Below are 15,563 nucleotides of genomic sequence, written 5' to 3'. Positions count from 1 at the left end.
GCTCTCTCAATGGCTCTTGTGCTCCGTTGGTGTCGATATAAAATCAATTAATCAATAATAGATCAATCACTGTCAGTCTTTAATGTGGGCGACAGTACAAATACACATTCTTTCACAATATCAGCTTCAACACTTTATTAAAAAAACTGTTCATGCATTATAAGTGATGCTATTGTGATTCATTATAATTTTAATTAATATAAAATTAGTAAATATATTGAGATAGATCTGACAAGAAGTATCTGAATTAGTTCACAACAATGGACAACTTTAATCGAAATGTGATTTGTGCCAAATCACTCCGCTGGCAATATGTTTATAAGGTGCGCTTGAGCGTGGTATTTCATTCAATTCAAATGTATCTATTTCGTCTCCCTTAGCCTGAAGGGCATAATTGTTGGACGTTAAACTCAAAGTTTTTTTCAAATGTATCTATTGTTTATGTAATTATTTAGTCACATAATCTACTGTAAAGGCTTTTTTTTAGCAAGTATATTTCACATGACATTAACTATTTTTCAGTATTTACTCAAACGTAGGAAATGATTTCAAAGCTCTTTCACTACTTTCAGTATTTGTGTTCTTTATTGCAAAATGTTCTGAAGTACATTAAAGTCAGCTGTGCACGAACACATAGGAAAGGAGCTCCAGATAAACAAGTATTCTTCATATCCTAGTAGTTTTTTATACGTTTCTGCTTCACTTATGCTTTTGTCGTCCCAATGCATTACATTTTGAATTTTCTTAATCAACTACTTTTTATTTTCATTGTGAAACTATCCTCGTTTGAAACTATACTCGGGACCAGAATACAGCAAATTATGGATGCGTTAAAATATTAAGTAATACTTTTGATAAAGTGGATAATTTCAAATATCTAGGATCAATATTAACAGAGGAAAATCATATTCACGGAGAAATTAAATGTCGACTAAAAGCAGGGAATTCGTGTTACTATTCGGTTCAAAATCATTTGTCGTTGCGAATTCTGTCGAGGAATTTGAAGCTTAAAATATACAAAACGATAATCATGCCTGTTGTTTTGTATGGCTGCGAAACATGGTCACTTACTCTGAGGGAACAACATAGACTGAAAGTATTTGAGAACTAGATCCTGAGACGAATATTCGGACCCAAGAAGAACAGAAATGGGGAATGGCGGAAATTTCATAGCGAGAAACTACATAATTTATACGGTTTACTAAACATTCTTAGGATCACCAAATTTAGGAGGCTCGGGTCGGCAGGTCATGTAGCTAGGATGGAAGAAAGTAGAAACGCTTTCAAAGTCTTGACTGGAAGACCAATCGGAAAACGACCATTAGGAAGACTTAGGCGCAGATGGGAGGACAATATTAAGATGGATCTTGCAGAGATTGGAATACAAAGTAGAAACTGGATGCAGTTAGCTAAGGATAGAAGTCAATGGAAAGCTTTTGTGAACGCGGCATTGAACCTCCGAGTTCTATAGGCGATAGAGTGAGTTAGTTAGTTATTGGTGAAACTATATATTTTGCATTTCTTAATACTTCTAGGGAATTTTCTCTTGTAATTTCCCTCCAATTTTGTTTCCGCGATTTTTTTTATAGTCCATCGTTTTAGGCAAAACGAGGATTAGGCCAAACGAGGATCCTTATTTCGCCTAAAATGGCGGACACAAATCTTATCATTTATCTGTCGTGAAAGTGTCAGATAATTGGTTAGGCGAAACGAGGATTAGGCCAAACGTGGCAACACGCTTACTAGGGGGTCTCCAGGGGACGTTTACCGGGACCGGCCTGGGGACCAGAAAAGTCGACCGAGAGTTACCAAATTTTGGTCAAAGATACCTTGGTCCAGGTCCCACACCAAGGCAAAGCGTTTTCAACAAAATTCGAACCAAGGGGTCTCAGGGGGGCGTTTACCGGGACATGTAAAAGCTGAACGATATCAGTGTCGATTTCATAGTTTTCGCGGTCGCTGAGATCAATGGTGAAACTCCGATCGCATTAACTTCCAAATTCACCCTATTCGGCTGCGGGCCGTGGGTCAACCGGGGGGGGGGGGGGACCGAAATGTAAAAAGTAATCCAAAATGACCGATATTAGTGTCAAATCCATAGTTTTCGCGGTTGCTGATATCAATGGCTACACTACCATTAGCGATGACTTTCAAATTCATCCACCGTTGTATGCGGGCCTTGGGTCACCAGAGGGGGGGAATTCCGAGACATGTAAAAATATTCGAAAATGACCAATATTAATGTCAAATCCATAGTTTTCGGGATAGCTAAGCTCAATGGTGAAACTCAAGACCGCGTTTACTTTCATATTTAGCCCCCATCAGCTAAGAAAGGAGGGCATTAGAAAGGGGGGCATCACGAGACATGTAAAAAATCCACAATGACCGATGTCAAATCCGTAGTTTTCGCGGTGGCTGAGATCAATGGTGATACTTTCATTAGCGATGATTTTCAAATTTAGCCACCATTGTATGCGGGCCGGGAGTCACCGGGGGTGGGGAATTGCGAGACATGTAAAAATAATGGAAAGTGACCGATATTAGTGTCAAATCCATAGTTTTCGCTGTCGCTGAGATGAATGGTGATACTTCCACAGGCGTTGACTTCCAAATACAGCCCCCATCGGCTGTGGGCCAGAGGCATTGTTTTTCCAAAATTGGAACCAGAGTATTATATGGACTTTTACCGGCATATGTAAAAAGTAGTAGAAAATGGCAGATGTTAGTTTCACATTCATAGTTTTCGCGGTATTGGTTGGGGGTTGGTGGGGGCCAGAGTAGATTTTTTCACAATACGAACCAAGGCGGTCTTGAGGGGGGGGGGTCACCGGGACATGTAAAAGTAGTCGATTTGTGTCGAATCCATATTTATTGGGGTTGCTCAGACGTATAGTGACACCCCCGATAGTGTTTACGTTCGAATTCAGCCCCCATCGGCCTTCCCAGTGAAAACACATGTACGTTGTTGGATATATATTCACACAAAATATATCCAATTTTAGAAATGTTTCTTAATTGTTCTCCCGTTGTTCAGTTTGTTTACATTGATATTTTATCTGATCCGTGCGAAGAACGGGCATAACAGCTAGTATGAAATGGTAAAGTGTTTGTTATGGAACAAATTACAATGAATTCAATTATATAGATAATAATTATAATTATAATTAATAATTATTTCCTTGTTGAATTATATATACTTTTCAGTGGAAAACTGAATAAAATTTAAAAAGTCCCAAATCAACGTAAAGTAGACCAACAAAAAGGAAAAATGTATAAAATTTTCCATATAATTAAGCTTACAAACTTAAATGGAAATTTTGCTTAATTACATGGAAAATTTTTGTGTCGTTTTGTGCGCCTATTTCCTCGTTTTCTGCGTAACCGGAAATGGGTCAATGTTATCCTACAAATATGGCGGAACAAGTTAATGCGGTTCCGTCAGGAACGATTTCGAGGTCGTTTCCTTCACATCATCTTGTGCGTGTTTTCTACCGTTTTGTAAGCCTATTTCCACGTTTTGTGAGTCAATAGTAGGGGTCAAAATGGGCATTCAATGTGGGAAGAAAAATGATCCACTCTCCACCAGTATCGAAATTCAAGGTCTCTTTTTTGCATTGTTTAGTGCATGTTTTTACCGTTTCTGCGCATATTTTCACGTTTTGTAGGCCAACGAAAGTGGGTCAAAGACGACCTACAAATATGGCAGAAAAAGACATTCATTCCACTTTCAAGGTCCATTTTGACTCTCTTCCACTGATGCACAAAGCGACACAAATCATGCATAAAAAATGTGAAGGAAACGACCTCGACATTTGATGGTGACGGAACAGAATTAAGTTATTCCGCTATACTTGTAGGCCATTTTGACCCATTTTCGTTGTCGCACTAAAGTGGAAATAGGAGCACAAAACAGTACAAAGCAGGCACTATACGATGCGAAAGAAACGACCTCCAAATTCGATAGTGGCGGAACAATGGCTCTATTTCCTCACACATTGATAGACCATTTTGACGCATTTCTGGTGATGCTCAAAACGTGGAAGTAGGCGAACAGAACGGTACAAAATACACACTAAACGATGAGAAAAAACTAACCTCGAAATTCGATAGTGGCGGAACAGTGAGCCATTAAACTCCCACTTTAAAGCCCCGTTTAACTCACCTCGGGTGATGCACAAGACGAGAAATAGTTGCAGAAAAGTTTTTAAAAAAAGGCACTAAGCGATGCGAAAGTAACGATCTAGAAATTCGATAGTGTCGGAACAGTGGGTCATTTTCGTCAAACCTTGGAGGCTCACACTTCTGGTGACGAACAAAACGTGGAAATAGGGGCACAAAACGTAACAAAACAGGCACTAGTCAATGCGAAAGGAAGGACCTCAAAATTCGGTAGTGGCGGAGGAGTGAGTCATTTTCGTCACACTTTGGAGGCCCATTTCGACACACTTCTGGTGACACACAAAATGTACAAAACAGGCACTAAACGATGCGAAAGAACCGACCCCGAAATTCGATAGTGGCGGAACAGTGAGTAATTTAACTCCCACTTTAAAGGCCTGTTTAACTCACTTCCGGTGACGCACAAGACGAGGAAGTAGGTACAGAAAACTTTTTTAAATAATAGGCAATAACGATGCGAAAGAAACGACCTAGAAATTCGATAGTGTCGGAATAATGGGTCATTTTGGTCACACTTTGGAGGCCCATTTTGACACACTTCTGGTGATGCGCAAAACGTGGAAATAAGGGCACGAAAAGGCAGGAAACATTCACTAGTCGATGCGAAAGGAAGGACCACGAAATTTGGTAGTGGCGAAGCAGTGGGTCATTTTCGTCCCACCTTAGAGGCCCATTTTGGCCGTCTTCCAGTAACGCACAAAACGTCGAAATAGGCGCACAAAAGGGTACGCGATGTGAAATTAACGACCTCGAAATTCGATAGTAGCGGAACTCTTGGTCATTTTCGTCCCATCTTGGAAGCCCATTTTGACCCACTTCCCATGACGCACAAAACGGAAGTAGACGCACAAAACGGCACAAAACGATGTAAAGGAAACGACCTCGAAATTCATTGGTGGCGGAAGAGCAATAATTTGTTCCGCCATATTTGTAGGCCCATTTTGACCCATTTCCGGTGATGCACAAAATGTGGGAATAGGCGCACAAAGCGACACAAAACACGCACAAAAGATGCAAAACAAAGTACCTCGAAATTCGTTGGTGGTGGAACAAGTTAATGACGCCGTGAGCACCAATATAAGTATATACTGTAGTTCTTACCAGGGGGCGCGGTGGGTCAGTGGTAGAGCGTTCACCTCCGGTGCTTGAGGTCCCTGATTCGATCCCAGCTCGCGCAGTTTGGACTTTGTGGTGGACAAACACCGTGCTCGTGAATTTTCTCGGGGTTCTCCCGTTTCCTCCCACTTTCTTCATTTCATTCATTTCCCATCATCACCGTCTCCTTTAGCCTAACCGGCATAAGCGTGGGACATAAAACTAAAGATTTCATAACATTTTTTGTAGTTCTTGCCATCAAGGCTGAGAACTGCACGGTCCAATTTTTTAGCCAAAGTAGAAGCCCAACCGGAATAGTGATGTAAACCGTCCCGGCTCGGTTCAACTGAGTGTACAGCTTGAGCTGGCTTGGTTGGGATTATCCATCGACTGGGCTTAATTGAGCCAATGGCTTGAACCGGCTCGGTAAAGGCGAGTTATCGACTCGGCTCGATTGGAGCCAATGTCTCGAACCAGCTCCGTTGAAACGAGCCCATAGGCTGGGTTCGAGTCAGCTTAACTGAGCCAATGGTTGGGCTCGGTTGGGGTAAGCAATCAGCTCGGTTCGGTTCGGCTCGAGCTTGCTCGGTTGGATGAGCTGTTGGCTCGGCTCACTTCTCGTTTCGGCTCGATAAGTGAATGAACTGTGAGCGAGTCGCTTGAGTCGTTGACAACCCTAAACCCGGGTCGAGCAGTTTTAAATATGTTTGTCTGGAATCCCATAACTTCTAACAATTTTTGGCTCGAGCCCGAATACTTGCTCCTCCTGAACTCAAACCAAGAACCCGTGACCGATGTCCTTGCCTCCTGAAGATTTCTTGACTACCGAGATCGACAGTCAACTAATTTTTAGTGTTCCGATACAAACCGCCTATATTCCATGTTTATACAGGTACACGGTATTATAATAATAATTAGTTATAGTAGTAGTATCATGATAATTATATTGTCTATGTAGGATACTTGAAGATAGTAGTACTTGGAACTACACAAAGGATTTAGCTCGAATTGGTTCCACTCGACTGGAAACTCGATCCGAATTCGAGTCGAGTTGGGGGAAATTTTTCGAGCGAGATCTCGAGTCGAACTCAAATATGTCTGCTTCGAGTCGAGTCGAGTTTTAAAGAAAACTCGCTCGAACTCGCTCGTGCTCATTCCTATTGTATGCATGACGGGCATATAGAGTTCTTTCGAGGGGGATAGAACCATAAACATAATATATTTAAAAAATACTTAGTTTCACGGCTTTCTTCCCAGGGGGGAAAGGGATGGTAGGTATTCAGCAATTCTTATAAGTACCTTATTTGAAATATGTAAAACAGTAACAAGTGGACAATACAATATACACACATCTTCTTATCTTCACTTTTAATTGCTGATTTCAATTGCAATTAACAATTACAATTAACAATTACAAGTTTCAATTGTCAATTGCAATTAACAATTGAATGTTTTAATTGCACCCTTTGCAATTGACAACAATTAAAAGTTTCAATTGCCTGGTGACCAATTAACAATTAACAATTGACGAAAATTTAATTGCAAATTTTATGATTGAATTCAATTGCAATTGAAATTAATTGTCAATTACAAATTGAAATCAATTGCAATTGAAATCAATTGCAATTGAAATCAATTGCAATTGAAATCAATTGCAATTGATTTTCAGAGCAATTACTTTCAATTGATTGATCAATTGCAATTGATTTCAATTAATTTTGCCCAACACTGGCCCTACCTAACCATTTCACCAATACTTTCATGAGCATTCACATTTATTTATCATCAGTCTTCTTCAACATACCGAATATGTACTATGAACTCCATGCACAGTGACATTGACGAAACCCATCTTAGTTTGTTAGTAACATCCTTTTAAATTATACAATACTTTGTGTATATAATTGCGTAAAAGTTCTAAAATATCTTTTTATTTTGTATTTCAGAAATCCGAACACATTTTCATATATTCCACGTATTTTTTTTTTAGGAATATTAAAAAATAATTATCAAAATAACCATGAATGATAACTATTTTCTGTTTTCATATATGTAAAATTAATTAAAACTTTAATTCTGCTTTCCAAAACCACTGAGCACGGCTGAACACGATTATGCTTTTTGTTACAAATGAAAAGTATTCTCCTCTCGTTTCAATATGTTTGAACAAGGTACTTTTAGAACTAATCTGCTGGTTTGACTATGAAGGGGAGAAATAATGAATGGGAATATCTGCAGCTAACATAAAAAGGAAGTAGACACGAAAATTACATCTAGTCGAACATCCTATCGCAGTAAGTGCACACACAAACGCACACACTCTCAAACACACATGGTACTGAAGGTAGAAAATGTAATACATGAAACTCGAATGTTTTGCACATCAGTGTTGAGGAAAAAAGTTATATGGAAATAATTTTAAAATACTGAAGGAATGGATTTGAATCTTCAAATGGATAAAAGACGATATGCGTAATATTATATATATTATATATATATATATATATATATATATATATATATATATATATATATATACAGTGGCGGATCCAGGATATGATCAAGGGAGGGGCTAAACCATAATTTGCCGTTTTAACCAGTGTAAAGCTGAATTGAAGCCCATTTTATCCAGTGTAAACCTAAGAGTCAAGGGGGGGGGGCTATAGCCCCTTAGCCCCCCCCTTAGATCCGCCCTTGTATATATATATATATATATATATATATATATATATATAACGGTGGCTCAGTGGTAGAGCGTTCACCTCTGGTGCTTGGGGTTCCGGGTTCGATCCCAGCCCCCGCCAAGTGAACTTTGTGGTGGACAAACACCGTATGCGTGGGTTTTCTCGGGGTTCTCCCGTTTCCTCCCACTTTCTTCATTCCACCATTTCATTCATTTCTCATCTTCACCGTCTCCTTTAGCCTAACCGGCATAACCGTGGGACGTAAAACTCAGATTTCATTTCATTTCATATATATATATATATATATATATATATATATATATATATATATATATATATATATATAGGGGAAGGTGTTGTACCTTTGAAACAATGTACCTTTGAGCACCTGTGCTTTTCTAGAATTCAGAGCTATCTAGATGCAGTGATTAAAATTCGTTTGAAAGAGTAAATGAAAAAAAAAAAGCACTACAAATGCGTTTGGCTGTTGTTTACTGAGTGCTGTGCCGAGTAATGTTCCTTTTAATTTTTCACCCCCAAAACGAAGATTTTTTTTAGGTACCTTTTGAGTTTTGTGCTCTTCGGTTTTCGCAACTTATGATATTTATTTGTCCAAACTTGGGGTAGAATCATTGGTGAATACAGTAATATTTTTTAGTTTTAACTTCTGTTCAATATTTAAGCTAATGGTAATAATGGTGGCCCTCTTGTACCTATGAACATTAATGCATCGTGTACCTTTGAACGACAAATAATAGTGTTTAAAGCTACACAATGTAAGTAGTTAAAACAATTTATATATTTTATATAGATTAGGTTAGAATATAAAGTTATTAATTATAATTTTAAGTAGTTTCTAAATATTCGCTTATTGTATAACATATAAGGTTATGTTAAAAGAGCTGTATATGCTCAACTTTATTGTTCACAAGTTTTTGTTAGAACTTCTCTTCAATTTTTAATTTAATTAATAAAATTTCAATTATGGGGAACTGTTTGTAGCTAAACCTTTTATTACAATTTATAAGTATTAATATTTGTGGCTTCTTTTTATATTATTGCCTCAGAAACATTGTAATTATCAATTTGTTCAAAGGTACAAGAGGATCTGTTCAATGGTACATGACCATAATGTACCTGTGAACAAAACGGATGTTTTCTTATTATATCCTATAAAAGCTACTGTAATTATGTAACACGTTTAAAAATCATCCTATCTGATAGCAAAGAGACGGCACTTCAAATATACGACAAAAATTGGGGGAAAAGTGCTGAATATTAGCACCAAAATTTCGAAAAGACTAAAAGTGTTCACAGGTACAACGCCATCCCATATTATATATATATATATATATATATATATACATACAGGGGCGAATCCAAGGGGGCTATAGGGGCTATAGCCCCCTTGACGCTTAGTTATACATGGGATAAAATGGGCTTCAATCCTGCTTTACACTGGGTAAGGCTGCAAACTATGGTTTATCCCCTCCCTTGATCATATCCTGGATCTATATTATATATATATATATATATATATAGAGTGTCCAATATATAATGCAACCCTGAGTTTGGGATAGTAGAACTTTTGAACCTGAAGTGATACACAAATAATGGTTATACCAAAATGAAGCCTTGTTCATGTATATATCTTTAAACTAGGAAGCAATGATTGAAGTACACTAGGAACCACACAGTGTTGCGAGATGTAACCGAAGGTGTAAATCTTTTTTTTTTTTTTTTTTTTTTTGCAAAACATGTAAATTGACTCGTAACTCATACCTATGTATGTTCTGTCGTTAATTTCCAGTTTATTTAGTTGGAGTAGCTTGGAAACGATGGAGCAGAAAAAAGAATATTTCATTTCCACCGATAACTAATCGGATGAGGCCTCTGTAAGGGGGAACTAGGGAAATCGTAGTTTTCATAGCAACACTCCTGGTGGATTCAGTGCATTAAAAGTTGTATTAAGGATCTGTCTATATTATGCAATTCCTGAAAACAATGAAAAACAAACTTTGAAATTATCATGATACAATTTTTACTTGCACCCGGCAACACTGCTATTCATTTCTATGGGCTATTTAAAGCTAGAGGTATACAAGAACAATTCTCGAACTATTCAAGACCTGGAAACGAACATTCGCAGTGCCATTGAGAACATTAACACTTCTAATCTTTGTAAAGTTGCTGCCAACCTGGTGAAACGTGTGAACCAGTGTTTGAATCAAAACACATGACACTCCCAGCATCCGCTGTAGAGCTTAGAGACCTGCACGGGCCGAATGTTTCGGCCCGAGCCCGGCCCGGCCTGGGCCCGGTAAATTTTGAAAGCTTCATTTTGTAACATTTTTCACGGGTACACTTTTTCAACGTTTGCCTTTATTCTAATTATCGTTTAACGAAAGTCAATAACTATTAAAGAATTGCAATTAATCGACCCCAGCCCGGCCCGACCTGAAGAGAAATTAGTGTCGGCCCGCCCAAGCCCGGCCCGGCCCAAAGAAATAACAGAGTCGGTCCGCCCAAGCCCGGCCCGTGCAGGTCTCTAGTAGAGCTGGTAACTCATTTGTGATAGTAGCAGTATTGCCGGGTTTATGTAAGTAAACGTTTTATCATGATAATTTCAAAGTTTGTTTTGAATTGTTTTCAGGAATTGCATAATGTAGACAGATCCTTAACACACCTTTTGATGCACTAAAACATCAGCAAAGTTGCCAATTCAGAGTATTAATTTATGAAAACTACGATTTCCTTAGTTCCCCCTTACAGAAACCTCATCCGATTAGTTATCGGTGGAAATGAAAAATTCTTTTTTTCTGCTCCGTAGTTTCTAAGCTACTCCTACTAAACAAACTGAAAATTAACGACAGAACATCCATACGTATGAGTTATGAGTCAATTTATATGTTTTGCAAAAAAAAAAAAAAAAAAAAAAAAAAAGATTTACACTTTCGGTTACATCTGGCAACACTGTGTGGTTCGTAGTGTACTTCAATCATTGCTTCCTAGTTTAAAAATATATGCATAATGCAGATATTATAATATATAACGCATAACTATTTTTACATTTTTAGTATTTCCATTTCTCAGTGATGATCAACAATTGAAAGGCTTGGTGGAAGAAGGGCTAATCCCACTCCTCCATGAGAAACGAGTTTTGTGGCTGAAGTGTAAGCTTGTGGAATATGCAATAGTGTTCTGTATTTACTCCTGCAAACTAAAGTACCTACGTTACTTAGATTTTTTCTAACCTAAACTACTTTAACTTCGTTTCTCTGCAAATCTCAAAATTGTGGGATAGGCCCTTCTTCCACTGACTCTTCAATTAAAAAAAAAATCATCATTGTGTAATTCCGTATTACACCTGTAATAGGATGAAATTACAGTAATATAAGAAGCTTTTAATAATAATAAAAAAAAATCTTTCAAGTCAGAGTTAATACGTGTTTGTTTGAAAACAAAACATGGTCGCGGTTATAGAAACGAGAAAGTAGCCTGCTATCTGCTCACAACAACCATAGAAAATGAACGAAATATTCGAATGGGCTACTGGAACCTATCATTGGAGACTACTCAATGTTTCCAAAAGCATCTTGTTTTGAATGCTGACATCTTTCTTTTGTTTCCAATGCTTATATATGTGCAAGTATATGAAACAACAATATTCAAAATTATTGGGTCAATTTCAAAAGGCGCATAATGTCTAAAGACAAATAACTAATAAAAATTTTATAATTTTGTTTCATTCAATGTAAACATATGTTTAGTTTGCGTCTTAGCAATATGCTCTTTGAAAAATAAACGAAACAAAATACCAAATTAGTGCAGGACTAATCTCCTGGGTATTGATTCAATTTGCATTTCGGCGCAGTTTCAACACTTATCTCTCGAATTCGACTGAATTATTGTGGATACCTGCTCCGTAAAAAAGAAAAAAATACTGTACATCGGAAGAAATAGAGAAAATTAATTCCCCCCTTTACCCTCTATTGACGATTGACACTCCTTTAAATTTACGATAAATTGTTATGCAAATATTTGAATTATAGTTTTGTTTCCATTCAGTTTTCGAAGTATTTAGTACTTTGTAGAACATGTAAAATGTGCAATAATTTTCGCTTCAGATGAGAAATTTAATGATCCACAAACTTACAAATTTAAATCTCGGGAAGCAATTTCTTAACCGAAACTAATATCTGCAGGAGAGTTACCGCTTTATCTCACTGAGTTTCATACTTCCAACTGGACCAACTTCCCCAAACTTGTAACACTATATTTCGTCTTTGTATAAATTCTCCTTGAGATTATATATATACGCCCCAAAGAGAAACAACTCATGAGTTATTGCTGCGGTATTACTCTGCTACTATCCGTAGATTTAGACTACCCACCCACCTGCAAAAGATTACATGGATCACACAACTGATTGCATACGAATAAGAAAAGAATGAGTAAACTTTATACAGATTAACAGTGTAAAACTCAAAGTAACTTCAAAGTTAAGATTCACTGCAGCAAAACGTTTATAAACTAATTCATTTTTTGTGTATTATTTTGTCATCAATATTTCAGTAAAGAACTGTTAAGGTTGTGGGAAAATGTTTTGCCGAATTTTCTTTTCTTATTTAAAGCAAGAAAGGACTTTTCTTATAACATGATAGCAATATTTAATGGTGTTGATTATCTGTGCTACCTTTGTTTTTAGCACATTAATTTATGTGGGGAATTATTTGTCTGTTTTCTGTGAAATGAACTGGGATCTTAATGGTTTGATTTTACGGATTAGTCCCTTTATTTGTAAGTAATATTAAATTTATATACAAGGGAAAATCGAAAAATCTTTGCACTCGTTTTAATTTCGAACATGTCATCATCATCATAGGTATTCTGCCCTTACTGGCAGGTCACTTGCAGCAGTTGAGAAGCTTCCATGCTCCACGGTCCTCCGCTAACCTCTTCGTCTTCACGTATGATCTTTCTGTTTTTACATCATCCATTAATTGTAGTCTCCTTCGCCCTCTGCCTCTCTTTCCCGCCTCTCTATCCTAACACTTACTTGTTGGTTCATGTATAAGTTTCTTATGAGTCTTCGTTTCGAACATGTAATACATTTTAATATAAAATCAAAACATAGGAACGATACAGTAGGTTTTTCTTGGAATGGCCCCAATGTAACACGGCGCTGTTATTTTATATACCTTGGTTACAAAAGATGGGTGCAGTGCTTAGGATGTCCATGTCATATGAGGAACGAAGTATTGTTTGTTTCCTCCGTTCAAGAAACATATAGACACAGATATTTACAAGGAAATGGAGCCGGTGTATGGGGTATGTGTTTAGCAATGTGAAATGTGATACCTTTCTCCTGATACCGAACATTATAGCTGTTGACGAGATGGTGAAAGCCGATCGACGTATTTATCTTGGGAACATTGTCAGGGGGTTTGACATTTCTTATGGTAATATTTATGATATTGATCACGATTCGTTAGGATACCGCAAGGTGTTATGTCGGTGAATTCCTTTGTTTCTAAATATCAGCAAAAGCAAGCGAATGGCCATATCACTGTGCCATTTATAACGTTACGTCGACGAGGGCGACAATTTCCTGGACCTCATCATCACTGGCGACGAAACGCGCATACTGTATTACATTCTTGAATCAAAACAGTAGAGCATCCTATGGAAATATCCCGGCTCGCGACTAACGAAGAAATTCTAAACACCATCGACTTGTGAACTGATGCTTACAGTGTTTTGGGACAGTCAGGGACTACTCGTACTAGATTTCCTGCCAAGAGATGAAACTAGAAACACAGAACGCTTCTCTAGTACATTCTTTCATCTGCGAGCAACCATTAGGAAAAAGTATCAAGTATGTGAGATGATATTGATATGGTTTTCCTCCATGACAACGCAAATCCGCAAGTGGCGAAATTTCAGTCTTGAGGGTGGGATATTATGGTGTGTCCTCCTTAGAATCCAGACCGTGACCTCACTGATTACCGTCTTTTTGGTCCATTGCGGAAGTTCCTGGTAGGGCAAGGGTTTACGAAAGACAGCGAAATACAATGCGTTGTTCGTCGTTGGTTTCGTGATCAGCCAGCCGCCTTCTACGCAACGGACAAGAAACGGTAGGACAAGTGCCTCAACAGTTGTGGTGATTATGTGGAAAAATAGACAAATGTCAGTGGAATATTGTGTATATCTTGTTTCTCGTTTATGGTTTGTAATCTAGCAGTAAATCAGTAGGTGTTAAGACTTTTCGATATTTTTCTCATATAATGCAAATTTATTTTGACAAATCGAGGGACATTTAACTAGACTTGAAAAAGAAATAAGTAAATTCACATCATTATAAGACAAAGAGAAAATAGTCCAACATATAAATTAATGGGCTAAGGTAACAAGTATGGTGTCGATACTCAACACAATTAATACTGATGGATGGGTTTCGGACTCTTAGGTCTGATCCTGTATAATTAATGGGGAAATTTCGTGTTTTCTTTGCATTTCAGGTTGCTATGAGCAAAAATATAATTTTATAGGACATAAAATATCCTAAATTAGCTTTTAGAACTTATACTAAATTGTTTATAGTTATTTTTTAACTTCTAAAATTCTTTTGATTTCTTTTAAACGCATGAAATATCAATCGTAGACTTTCATTTGTTACCCGGGTATTCAACAATGCAATATCAAGGTTCCCTCTATGTGGTACGTTGCTTTGTAATTTGTTGAGGGTGAAGGTGAATAATTACACTTGATTTCATGCAGATAGAACCAGTGGGTCAAGTTCTTTGTGAAGACAATGTTCAGGAAAATTTTCTATGCAACTCTTAGAAAATAGCCATTATGAAATATACAGTCTTACATCAGTAATGTAAAACGCAGTTTTCGGCATTTATGAGAATTTTGACAGACGATAGGAAAAGATTCACATCAGAGAACCTCAAAATATTTTATTGTCCATGCCGCTCTAGAAAGTGCAGCGATTCCTTTGATAGTGTTATGCAGTAAGTGAAAAGTACCGAAAACACAATAATTCAAAATATTTTCTTTCCTAGGGTGATTCTAGGAAAATAAAGTTATGTTTGTGATGTAGGAAAATTTATGTAATTTGTGTTACTAGGAACTATATACTCAAGTCTTACATCCGTTACTCGACTGCACCAAGAAAAGTGGAAAGTTCAATATTGGGAACAGAGTAAGAGAGATGATGCAATCTCTCCGGAACTATCCTCTGAAATGTTGTAAAAATTGTTTAGAATTTGAACTGAGAAGCGTCTGGAAAATAAAAATTAATAACGAATACCTTTGACGATATAATCTTCGCTTCAAGTCCAGCAAAACTACAAAACATAATGGAAGAATTGAAGGATTACAGTACAATAATTGGACTAAAATTATTGAAAATGAAACAAACAGATTAAAAAGAAAAATTAAACTATGATTTCCGAAAACACTTCAGTCATTTTGAAGATATTGAAAGCTCAGGGCATTTTAAATTTCTCTTGTTTCAATTCATTATTCACTTTCATATTCGCAATGCGAGTAGAGTGTGTTTTTTCGTTACAATGTCAGTACACCCGTAAACATTCA

The 15,563-nt window shown here is 37.2% G+C and overlaps 1 protein-coding gene across 2 annotated transcripts in view; it reads right to left on the bottom strand.

Moving 5' to 3' along the window:
• Window positions 1-15,563, bottom strand: part of Pxn (Peroxidasin) — an 899,909-nt gene that overhangs the window by 84,968 nt on the left and 799,378 nt on the right. The window lies entirely within an intron of this gene.

This window comes from Thermobia domestica, chromosome 7 (assembly GCF_964235325.1).
Source record: "Thermobia domestica chromosome 7, izTheDome1.hap1.1, whole genome shotgun sequence".
Classification (NCBI taxonomy): Eukaryota; Metazoa; Arthropoda; class Insecta; order Zygentoma; family Lepismatidae; genus Thermobia; species Thermobia domestica.
This window is presented reverse-complemented; position numbering and strand designations above follow the sequence as displayed.